Source organism: Gossypium raimondii, chromosome 1, assembly GCF_025698545.1.
Source record: "Gossypium raimondii isolate GPD5lz chromosome 1, ASM2569854v1, whole genome shotgun sequence".
In the NCBI taxonomy this organism is placed as follows: domain Eukaryota; kingdom Viridiplantae; phylum Streptophyta; class Magnoliopsida; order Malvales; family Malvaceae; genus Gossypium; species Gossypium raimondii.
Genome location: NC_068565.1, coordinates 21913514 through 21925979, shown reverse-complemented (window position 1 = coordinate 21925979; position 12466 = coordinate 21913514). Strand labels below are relative to the sequence as shown.

The 12466-nt window shown below is 31.6% G+C and overlaps 1 non-coding gene across 1 annotated transcript; it reads left to right on the top strand.

The window, feature by feature from the left end:
- Positions 1–2057: 2057 nt before the first annotated feature.
- Positions 2058–2164, top strand: LOC128032811 (small nucleolar RNA R71). The gene has a single exon (XR_008189149.1). It is a non-coding gene; the product is annotated as a small nucleolar RNA R71 (small nucleolar RNA).
- Positions 2165–12466: the final 10302 nt, after the last annotated feature.

Genomic DNA, 12466 nt, shown 5'->3' with positions numbered 1-12466 from the left:
TTTTCCTTGAAACATCGTTCAACTTACTGTAGTCAATACAAAAACTCCATCCCATGACTATTCTTGTTGGAATCAACTCGTTTTTCTCATTAGCCACAACAATCATGCCTCATTTCTTAGGAACAATCTGCATAGGACTCACTCAAGTACTATAAGATATAGGATAAATAACTCCAGCATCTATAAGTTTAATTACCTCAGTCTTGACAACTTCCTTCATGTTGGGATTTAACCTCCTTTGAGCTTGCACACATGGCTTATACTCGTTTTCCATTTAGATCTTGTGGGTGCAAAAAGAACGATTGATCCCTCTAATATCAAAAATTTTCCAGGCTATAGCTCTTTTGTGTTCCTTCAGCACTTACAATAACTCATCATTCTCATTCAGCTTTAAGTCTGAAGCAATAATCATTGGCAGTGTAGAATTATTTCCAAAGAATGCATACTCCAAATGATTCGGTAATTGCTTCAACTCCAATTTGGGAGGTTCTTCAATACAAAGTTTCAACTTCAATTCCTTAATTACCTCAATGGCCTCAAAATCTTTGTCTCAATGAAGATTCATTAGCATCCATATCAATTTTCATTTCACTAATCAAAGAATTATCTCCATTGACTTCCTCACCTTGAACAATACACGGTTCCAATGTGTCCTTATGAACAATTTATTGTAATAAATCTTGAATAGCATGATCAATAGAATAAATAAAATAAAAGGAATCATCTTACTCACTAGAAAATCACTTGGCATCATATATTTGAAAAACAATATCATCGTCACCTACCCTTAGCACAAGTTTACCATTACCCACATTAATAATAGCTCTAGAAGTAGTTAAAAGGGGTCGACCTAAAATTAAAGGCACCTCAATATCCTTATCCATGTCCAGTATAACAAAGTCAATAGGGAATATGAATTTATCTACTTTCACAAGTACATCTTCAATAATGCCCCTAGGATATTTAACATACCTGTCAGCTAATTGAATACTCATCCTAGTGGGTTTTGGTTTCCGTAAGACCAAGTTGCTTGAACCCTTTATAAGGCATTAAATTTATACTAGCACCTAAATCAGCCAATGCTTTTTCACAGTTTAAAGTACCAATAAAATAAATGATAGTAAAACTTCCTGCATCTTTCATCTTAGTGGGCAGTTTATTTTAGAGAATGGCTGAACACTCCTCATTGAGTTCCATAATGGATAGCTCTTCTAACTTCTTTTTATTTGTTAATAACTCCTTTAAAAATTTTGCATATGTGGGCATCTGCGAAAGAGCTTCAACGAAAGGTAAGTTAATATTTAATTGTTTAAAAAGTTCAAGAAACTTACCAAATTGTTCATCCATGTAGTCTTTCTTCAAATTTTTTGGATATGAGATCGATGGCTTGTATTCCTTAAGCATCGATGTTTGAATCTTTCAGTTTTTTCCACCCCTTTTCTTTCTCATTAGTTTCTTATTTTAGCTTCTTTTCAGGTTCACACAACACCTTCTCATTCCTCAATGTAACTACTTTCACATGCTCTTTTGGGTTCGGTTCAGTGTTAATTGGTATGCTTTCTTATTGTCTTTCCAAAACCAATTCAGTAAGTTATCCAATCTGATTTTCGAGTCCATGAATTGATGCTTGTTGATTTTTCAAAGCTATAGGGGTTATTTTAAGGTCTTGAATTATTACCCATAAAGTTGACTTGCTCATGCTCCACGTTAGACTTGAAGGGTGATTATTCTGAATTAATCATCCCCGCTTCATTTGCATCATATTGCATCACCAGATTCATATGTTTAGAAAAAATAAACCATCTATTTTCTTCCCCAAAGCCTCAACCTGTTTTGGCAACATAGAAACTACATCAATATCAAAAACTTTGGTTGCCTTAGTAGGTTTTGCTCTCGTAACTTGCCACTGATAATTATTCAGTTTCATCTCCTCAATAAACTCTTGAGTTGCCTCAGGTGTTTTATTATTCAATGTACCGCCAACTACTGCATCAATCATCTATCTTGTTGAGGGGTTCAAACCATTGTAAAAGGTTTGAACTTGGAGCCATAAAGGTAATCCATGATAAGGACACCTTCTCAACAAATCCTTAAATCTTTCTCACGTATCATAAAGAGTCTTAATATCAAATTGAACAAAAAAAGAGATATCATTCCTCAACTTAGTTGTTTTAGCCGGTGGAAAATATTAAACCAAGAATAAAGCATACATAATTGAGAACAAGATTTAAGTATTTATTGCGTAAAATAAAAATCAAACGACATAATTCATCATAGGGTTCATCTTCCCTAGGTATTTAGAAAATTAGTTCATGCTAGCAAATAAAAATCCCAAAGATAGTATATTCACAAGAAACAAAGAAACTCGTAATAATCTCCAAAGTAACCAAAAGGGAATCTTCAATCTTGGTGGAAATCTCGCTTCAGAATCAACTGTAATAGTGTTTTTCGAGTTTTTTTTCTTGAATATTCTATGACTGCTCTCTCCTATCTTCATGTATAGGTCTTAGAATTCCCGAAAAACCCTAAACATAACCTTTTTCCACTATTCAATGCACAATTTACGAATCGACACGACCTGCCACATGGCTATATGGCTCATGCGGTCGTATAGAATGGTCTATCCCATATTGCTACTATAACTCACTCCGATTTTCACTTATTTTCTTCTTCTTTTGCTCCCAAATGCTCTCCTAAGTATAAAAAACATGAATTTAAACGAAAAGGGGCTTAAAATTCACCATTAACATCGAATAATCACCCAAAAATGAATTAAGAATAAGATTAAAACATGTTATTTTTAGCACTAGTCAATGTGACATTGCCACAGATCTAGTGTTGTTTGTCAGTAATGCGATAGCTTTCACCAATTTTGAGACATAATCAACTACTAGCAATATGTATTGGTTTTAAAACGAGTTTGGAAAGGGTCCTATGAAATCTAGGCCCCATACATCAAAGAATTTGACTTCCAACACTCCTATATGTGAACTTTTTTCACGTTTACAAATATTTCTCATTCTTTGACATTGATCGCATTTTTGTGCAAACTCGTAAGCATGTCGAATCATTATTAGCTAGTAAAATCCTAATTGTAAGACCTTCTGTGTTGTTTTTTTACCTCTGGAATGACCACCACAAGGTGAAGTATGACATCCACTCAAAATATCTTCCACTTCCTCTTTTGTCACAGATCGTTGAATTATTTGGTCTGTACATTATCGAAAAGTATAAGGCTCTTCCTCAATGTAATATCGTGCATCATGCATAATTTTCTCTTCTGCTGTCCCGAAGTATTTACAGGAGAAACTCCTTGAATCAATTAGTTGACTATATCTGCATACCAAGGCATCTGCTACTTTTCAATCATTATCTGATGGTGTTCAATTCAAAACAGATGCTCATCTAAAAATTTCTCATTGATCACTTGATTTCTTCATTTCTTCACATCTACTTCTAGTCTAGATGGATGATCCGTGACTTGATTTTTAGTCCATTTTTGGTCCATGGTCCAAAGATTGAAATATTGAAGAAGAAATAGCCATCTCATTAAACTAGCTTTAGTTTCTTTCTTCTTCAAGACATATTTCAAGGTTGAATGGTCAGTATAAACATAGGCTTTGTTCACCATTAGATAGAACCTAAATTTTTCACATGCAAATACTATCGCCAACATCTCTTTCTTAGTAGTAGTATAAGTACATTGTGCCGAGTTCAACATTTTACTAGCATAATGAATTTTGTCCATTTTCTATCCCAATACTACCCCAACAACATAATCACTCGCATCGCACATGATCACAAAAGGTTCTTCCCAATTCAGGCTCATTATGATCGAAGTTGTCACTAATTTCTTTTTCATCACCTTAAAGGCTTGTGCACATGCTTCATCAAATACAAATGGAGTGTCTTTTTGAAGTTGGTTCAGCGATTTTGCAATTTGGGCAAAGTCCTTAATAAATCACTAGTAGAATCCCGCATGTTGGAGAAAGTTTCTAATTCCGTAAACTAAAGTTGAAGGTGGTAATACCCTCGTTTACCATGAAATGACATTTTTCCCAATTAAGAACCAAATTTGTCTCTTCACACCTTTCCAGAACATGTACTAGATTAGTCAGGCATTCAATAAAGAAATCTCCGTATACAGAATATTCATCCATGAAGACATCCAATTTATCTTCTATCATATCCATGAAGCTCGATATCATACACCGCATAAAGGCGAAAGGCGTACTACATAAACTGAATGGCATCATCTGGAACACATAAGTTTTAAATGGGCAAGGGAACATAGTTTTCTCTTGATCATTAGGATGGATTCAAATTTGATGGTATTCAAAATAACCATCAATGAAGCAATAATATTCCTTCCCCACCAGTCTATCAAACATTTAGTCAATGAAGGGTAGCGAGAAATGACCTTTGCATGTTGCATCATTAAGTTTTCTATAGTCGATGCATACATTTCATCCTTTCATTGTTTGAGTTAGGATGAATTTGTTTTTCTCATTAGAAAACACTATCAAACCACCTTTTTTAGGGACACATTATGTTGGATTAACCCATTCACTATCTATAACACCCAGTTTTGGCGAGTTCTGAGTTTGGCGAGTAAACTGAAAGTAATATGAATGACGTAGTGTTATCTACCGAGTTGATACTTTTGGCATATAGATTGGCGAATAATAAATGTTTGAATATTGAAATAATTGTTCTCAGCATGTGTTGGGCCTTTAAAAAGAAGAGATTTGTAAGAGTATTGAGGATTTTTGGGTATCTTAGGTTGTCGCCAAAGGTATTTTGTGCCAAGTTTGATTACTTATGGTGCTAGTTACGTTTTAACAAGGTGGTTAGGAATGAAATGAAGAGATGAACTAAAACTATATAAAAATATTGGATTGTTATATGCGTTTCTTTACAGCTGCAAACCATTTATAAGGCAGTTTGGAAAGATTGTGACACATATCAAGTTCCACTATGAGAACATGGGTTTTATATATATACACATATTGATTTGGGTTTGAAGGTAAGAGGGTTTTTCTACTTTCTTCCGTTCAAAATGCCATGGTTGAGTTTCATTGGAGCTGAGAATAGATCTCTCTTGTTAAACTGAAACTAAAGATTTGAGTTCATGAAGAGAGTTGTTTCATATCCTGAGTAAGTATTATAGTCTTGCATGTTGACTTTTGAAAGAGTAAGTCTGTTTTATGTGTGTGAACAGTAAGATGAAGAAGTAATGCTTTGCTTGGAGGTTATCTAAGGTTCAGATGATGGTAAAAGTTACTCGAATGAGTTTTAATAGTGTTCTTATGTTTTATAAGTAGTGGTTGTTGCGGTTTCTTTTTGGATGTTGAACTTGGAGTTCAAGCTGCTAACCGTGGTTGTTAGGTGAGTCTCTATGCTGACTCTTACATGTGGACTATTCATACAAAAAGATCTATAGGATACTAACTGAAATATGAACTGAAATCATGAAAGGTATTGTATCTTACGGATATGGATATGGATATATGAGTAATTACCAAAGGATATCTTTGAATGCATGATTGTTTGTGAGAATAGTATGTATATATGATATTGAAATTGATAGGTTCAAGTATATGATGAATGGTGTATAAATAATGTGATGTTAAAGTATGGTTATGTATTTATGCTCGGAATGTATATAGTAAGTGCATGAAAGGTCTACAAAATGAGCCTGAGATGTTAGTGCATGAAGAGTCTGTAAAGTTGGTTTGTGTCTATTCTATATGAAGTTGTCAAAAGGTGTCCGCTAGGACTTTAAACACAAACTCTAAAATGGAAATTCCATGGCCATGGCTCTTTCCAAAAAAAGCTAAAGGATGGTTATTACCTAATGGGGTTTCCTATGTGTCCCAGGATGATGATGGGCAAACCTCACATAATGTGAGTTTAGGCAAATCCATATCGTAAACACGCCATGAAAGAAAAGCCTTTGTAACGAAACATGAAAGAAAAACCTTTGAGGCTAATTATGAAAGTATAGCCTTAATGGCATCCTCTATCTGATAATTAGTATGATGGATTCTGCTAAGTTTATGTGCCATTAATTGTTAGAAATATCTAGTAAGCCATGAATCCGAACGTCTATCTCGATGGTAAAATATGAGTAAGTTCTAGTAGTTTTGTAACAAGTATAACTAATACAAAGTATTGGTATACTCTGGAATAAGAGTTAAATAAAATCTTAAGGGTTCTCTATGAAAAAGAGATGTTTATCTGTATGATAAGAAGTTTGACTGTTATGATGATCTGTAAGTATGAAAAGTAAGGGGTATCGTATCTTCTTCAAAATTTATTTTGATTCTAAGTCAATGCTAATTTGAAATATGAGATCCTGATATAGCATGATATGGAGTTCATCTGAATGTTATTTGCAGTGAATTATCCATATGGGTATGTGAATAGAAATGAATCAGGGCATGCCTGCATGAGAACCAATAGTATGAAAAACTATGTAGGTATCTTCCATATGTATGTATCTACCCAAGATAATGTCAGTAAGAAATTATTTGAAAGAAGAGTAGGAGTTCAATTATGGGTTGTTGGAGGTGGATTCTAAGGGTATATTCTGTTACGAAAGTATTATGGGGCAAGAGAATCGTGTAATAATGAGAAGGGTCCTCTAGTTAATTAAGTATGAAATATTAGTTATAATCGGGAAACGATAATTGGCTTGTATGATAATGATAAAATCGTATGACACCAGCTGTAGTAAATGATGCAGATTAGAAGTTGATTCATGGAAAGTCCTAGAATAATACAAAGACTCCATCAAGTTATTGTTAATGAGCTCACTAAGTACTTTTGTACTTACAGAATTATTATTTATTTTCAAGATTGTTGAGAAGAGGTCTTTAACTGGAGGGACAGCACCAGGAGTACGCCAGCTGGTGGCAGATTGGGCTATTATGCATACAGAGGCTTTGTGGCACAGTCTTGAAATTTGCCTTTTAAGTCTGTCAATTTCTAACTTGTAGAGATTTGTATCAGATGTGTTGTTATAATTTGTTTAACATATATTTCTTTTTTAAATTTTTAAAATGTTAAGCTTTTCTTCTAGACTTCAAATGACAGATTTAAAATAAATGAGAAATTGAAAATTGTTTTGTCAAATGTTTTGCATCATCTAATAACACCCAAGATCCGAACTCGTGAATTGATTTGAAGGCATTACACTATCAGGAATTGCATAAACTATGTCGACATCCAACCATTTCATTAGTGAATTAGTTTGGATTTTATTAGTGAATTAGTTATTAACTAATCAATATTACTTCTCAGCCTCTACCAATTAATTAATCGACCAGTACTTGCTTATCTCCCAACCTCACTTTCGTGATCGAGATAAATTACGATTTACTCGGCAAATTGATCTCTTGACCTCGTTGAACCACACATAAATTTATACCAACTAATACTTATGAGAAACCCTCATTCTTCCATTAATCACTCCCACATCTGCTAATTAATCTCCCTAAAAGACTTTGTTAAACTCACTTTATTTGATAAATTATTTTGATATAACAAACAAAAATATTTTTGAACAAAGAAATTATTAAGTTCAAAGCATAAAAATCATTTCAAGACTTCCAAACATCTTAGAAAATGTTTTGAACACTTTGAAAATCTCGAAAAATTTCAAAAATCATTCTTAAACTCTTGAATTTAATTGAAACAATTTTAAATCAAATGAAAAATTGCTCTATACAAGAAGTATCGATATTTCCAAAAAGTATCGATATTTCCAAAAAGTATTGATACCCATATGATTTCTATCGATACCATTCTTTTTATCGATCTTGAATTTGCTATCTAACTTGCGTAAAAATTTGAACAAAAGCAATTATTATCGATACTTTAAAAAAATATCGATACCTATTCAATTTTAACAATACCATATTTTATATCAATGCCAGTTTTATATTTTGACATGATGAACTTTTCAGACCTTCACAAAAATTATCAATGCCCATTCAAAAATATCGATAGTTTTTATCAAGTATCGATAAATCATCCTTAGTATCATTGGAAACTAACTTTAACGATCAGTGAATCGAGCATTAAATGCTACTAGTACCGATACTTGTAGAAAAAGTATTGATAGTTTTTGTTGCAGGTGAATTTAATGATATGGTATTTTCATCACCAACAGTTCTATTTATTTTCTCAACAAACACAACGGCTGGAAATGAATTAGAGGGTATAAATACCATCTTTTAAAGGTCCTATAACAATAAGAAAGAATATTCAAGATTAAAATATCAATCAAACAACCTTTGTGCCAAAACGTTTCCATACTTGTCTTTCATACACTTGTGAGCTTCATTGCTACTCTATTAGATCAAGTGTTTTTTTTTTTGTAATTGAGCTTAGTTTTCAAACACTTTGATCAAATAAGGATTATTTCTTTGTTTACTTATTTGTATCTCTTTGAGAGGGTTTTAATCTTAAGGTTTGGGTAGAAACCTTAAGGGAGTTTGTAAGGCTAAACATTATCCTCGAAGGTTATCAAATTAGTGAATTTGGGAAAATCAATAGTAATGGAAAGCTAAGGTAGTGGAGTAATCAATCGAGGTCGAATCACTCTAAATCTTGTGTCAAATTTTTCTATATTTTCTCTCTAGCATCTATAAAAGTTTTAAAAGCCAATCACCCCATTGGCAATTCCAGTTTGACTATTTGAGTTAACAGACTTAGCCACTTTCAATAACCATCTTCCTTAAAATTAAATTAATCATGCAAGAGCACATATTAAATTAAAAGAGAGAAACATATAAATAGGTACCTTTGAGAATCTTGATGTGCTTGGATCCATGAAATCCTTTAACAACTATCGAGATATATCCTTTGCAAGAGAAACGTAAAGGAAAATTATGAATATACTTAATAATGACGACTTGGACTCAAATCAAATCTAAGTCAAAGAACAAGAAATAAAATTGTTTTTAAAAGAAAATAAAACCTAAATTAAAATCACTAATAAACCCTAAAAATGGCTTGGCAAAAGCTCTTCACGCTTAACCTATGTTTAACTATATATAGGAAAAGTTAGTTGCTCAATTAGGTCAAATACAAGCCTTGATCACACTAAATATGGGTTGTGCAGACGAAAATACTGTTAATGAATTTTTTTCGTTTGTCAGAATTGTGTCGCAACACATGCTAGTGCATGTCGGGACACACAACTTCGAATGTGACTTCTTGAATTGGCTCCGCTGTGTTACGACCCTAAAAGTTTGTGTTGCAACTCGGATCTCGTTTTTAATACATTTGGGCCTAAAAATAGGTGTCCTGCACACTCAATTAAAGCATTAAAACTATCTTAAGGCTATTGTTGCCCCAATGGGTCAACTAACTCACAATATTGCGTAAAAATGCTTATTTCGCAATAATTGAACTCTAAGTTAAGAAAATCAAATATGCAATAAAATATGCTAAAATGGATAGAAAACAAGCTCATTAAGTGCCGAAAAGTACCTAAACTGCCACTATAATTTGTGTCAGGTCATCTGTCTAGCCAAAAACGAAGGTGCGATTTTGAAAAAAAAATTATTACTATAAATATCACTAACCAACTCGGTTTTAAAAATTTTAATTTTTCGCTATTCAAAAAAAAACCATTTTCAAACTGAATTTTTTCCAGTAAGGTACGACTAAATGAAGCTAAATAGCAATAACTGACACACTAAGCTAAGTCAAAACAACTACTAACGATAGTACGACTAACAATTAATTAAATACGTGAATTTACTTTAAAAGGACTAAATTGCATAAATACTAAAAGTAATAGATTAACAATCAAGAATGACAAGGAGGTTGATTAATATTCATGGTTTTAATTAACCTAGAATTAGGTATTTTTTTTGATTAACTATTAATAAACCTAATTTATACCTTTTGATCTATAATTAAATCAATTAATCAACTTAGTCCACTTATCTTTCGATCTAATATATCAAAACAGGACTAAATCGAATAAGTTTTAAGTAGGATACCCTTTCGGTCTCATCTACCTAAATTACTACCTAGAGTCGTCAATTCTAGGTTTCAAGCACATTCGATTTAATTAATCTATTGTTAAACCCTAACTCTGGTTAATTATACCCACTTCAAGTAACCATTCTCCCTATGGATTTAGTTACTACCCATTATAGATGCAATTAATCTAATTAAATTGTAAAATATTGAAATAATGAAAAATAATAAAAAAAAAGGTTAAGAGATGCTTAGAAATCCGACGACTTTGAAGTCTGAGATCACTTGAGTGTAAGGGGAGTTATTGCTTGTTCATATAGAGAGTTATGAAAAAGACTTGGTTTGGATGTTAATTTATCCTTGTCATGCAACATATATGCTACATATGGTGTATGTTGTTTCTATGCATATGTGGAGAGGGAGTTATGCAATTTAGACATTTGTTTTTGTCAAAATGTCAAAGGGGAGATATTGGGAAAGTTGTTGCTAATTATTCCATGTCCTGTTATAACGAAATTGTTTCTCTATTAGGGCCATCGAATTGGGAATTGAATAGGTTTTGTTTGTGTTTATATCGGTCCACTTGAGTGTGGCATATTTGACAAAACAAGTAGCATGAACCAATTGAGGTGTTAAAGCTCCCAATTGAATTACTTAAGTTGATTTGATAAACATGAAAGTCTTATTATCTCTTGGTGATTAAAGTGTTATTTTTTAGAGATAAATATCTTATTTTCTCAAAGAAGTTTTTCAAGGACTTATAAGTTGAATAAAGGAGGATATTTTATTGTTCTCTAAGCCTATAAATAGGCATCATTCTCCTTTGGGATGTATCAATTTTGAGGGTTGAATATCTTTAGAAAGTTTGAGCATCTTATTCTTTATCAGCTTGTTTATTTCTTGTATTGGGTACTGGTTTTGTTGGCTACAGTGTTTGTGACACTTAGTCGAATATTTGTCTTGGTACTGTTGTATGGTGAAGGATCATTAGTTCTCTATTGGGGTTGCATGTACTCACGTGTTTAAGGAGTTGTGACCTTTAGTTGATAGGGAAGGAAGTGTATTGTTGAAGTGTTTGGTGGCTAAATAAAAGATTTATCCTAAGCGAAGCTCCGCAGACGTAAGACCATTTTGTTTAAACTATATAAACAAATATCAGTTGTGTTTATTCTTTTTCTTTCCTTATCTTTCATTCATTGTCTTTCTAACTCCTGTTACAATGAACATTAATCAAAGTTGATTTGTTCTATATGCTGACTAATTATTTTTCAATTTTGAGGGTTATGATAAATTTGAGAGATATTTAGTTTAAGGGATATAAAATTATCTCGATAATAGGATTATTGAAATGTAACATTATGTAACAAATTCTTGGAAAGATTACAGGATCACGTTTGGTTCATTTAATTGTAATATAATATTTTGTTATTTGATTAATGGAATGTAAGATTACTTAAAGCTAAATTTTATTAAATTGTCCTAGTTGAATTTACTTCTTTTCTATTGTTTACAGTCTTAAATTATTATATTTTAATCATAAACAAATGCAATGAATTAATTTCATATCTCCTTTTTCAAATAAATAAATTAAATTTAAAGAAAACAATAACTATGTAGGGCTTCTCTAAGTAATATTATAAAATTACATTCAGGACAGAATATAATAAATTAAATGTTATTTTTCTCGACTTATATTAAAGATTAGAAATTTTAATTTATTAGTTATTATTATTATGTTTTAGTTTAAATAAATGAAGGTAAATTCCTCAAAATCTAACATTAACAGAATAATCTAAGAGCGCTTAAAGAAAATAATATTGAGATTACTGTTGTATGACTAATCTTGACACGATTTATTATAGGATAAATATATTTATTACGAATCGTAATACTACTATTATGGTTCCCACTTCTCATTTCATATTCTCATTCGCTCCTTTTCCTCTATTTAGTTCTGTTCAAAGTTTATCATTGCTGTGAAAATATGTTCAATCAATCAACAACCACATCTCTCCAATCAACAAGGAAAGAAGTTCATACGCAAACATTAAAAAAAAAAAAAAACTGTTTTATTAATTTTTTGGGATACAAACCCTAGGTCCCTAGCCATATCTCAATTATACATTTTATCTAGTTTAAAATTAGAATAGTTTTACACACTTTTATAATTATTTATATGATTAATATTTTAATGATGTAATCGTTAAATTTATTAATATAATTTTATTTGTATGCATATAAAATTTTAAAGCGATTTGATATCTCTATCATATAGATCTAAAACACTTTTATATATTAATATATATTCAACAATTGAAATTGTTTTACATAAAATAAATAGCTAAAATTTTAAATTTTACATAAATTTGACAAACATGATCTACATAAATAGATCATGAAATACAACGATTGGATTGTTAAAATTTAATTATATAAATAATTACCAAAGTATGTAAAACTAATTTAA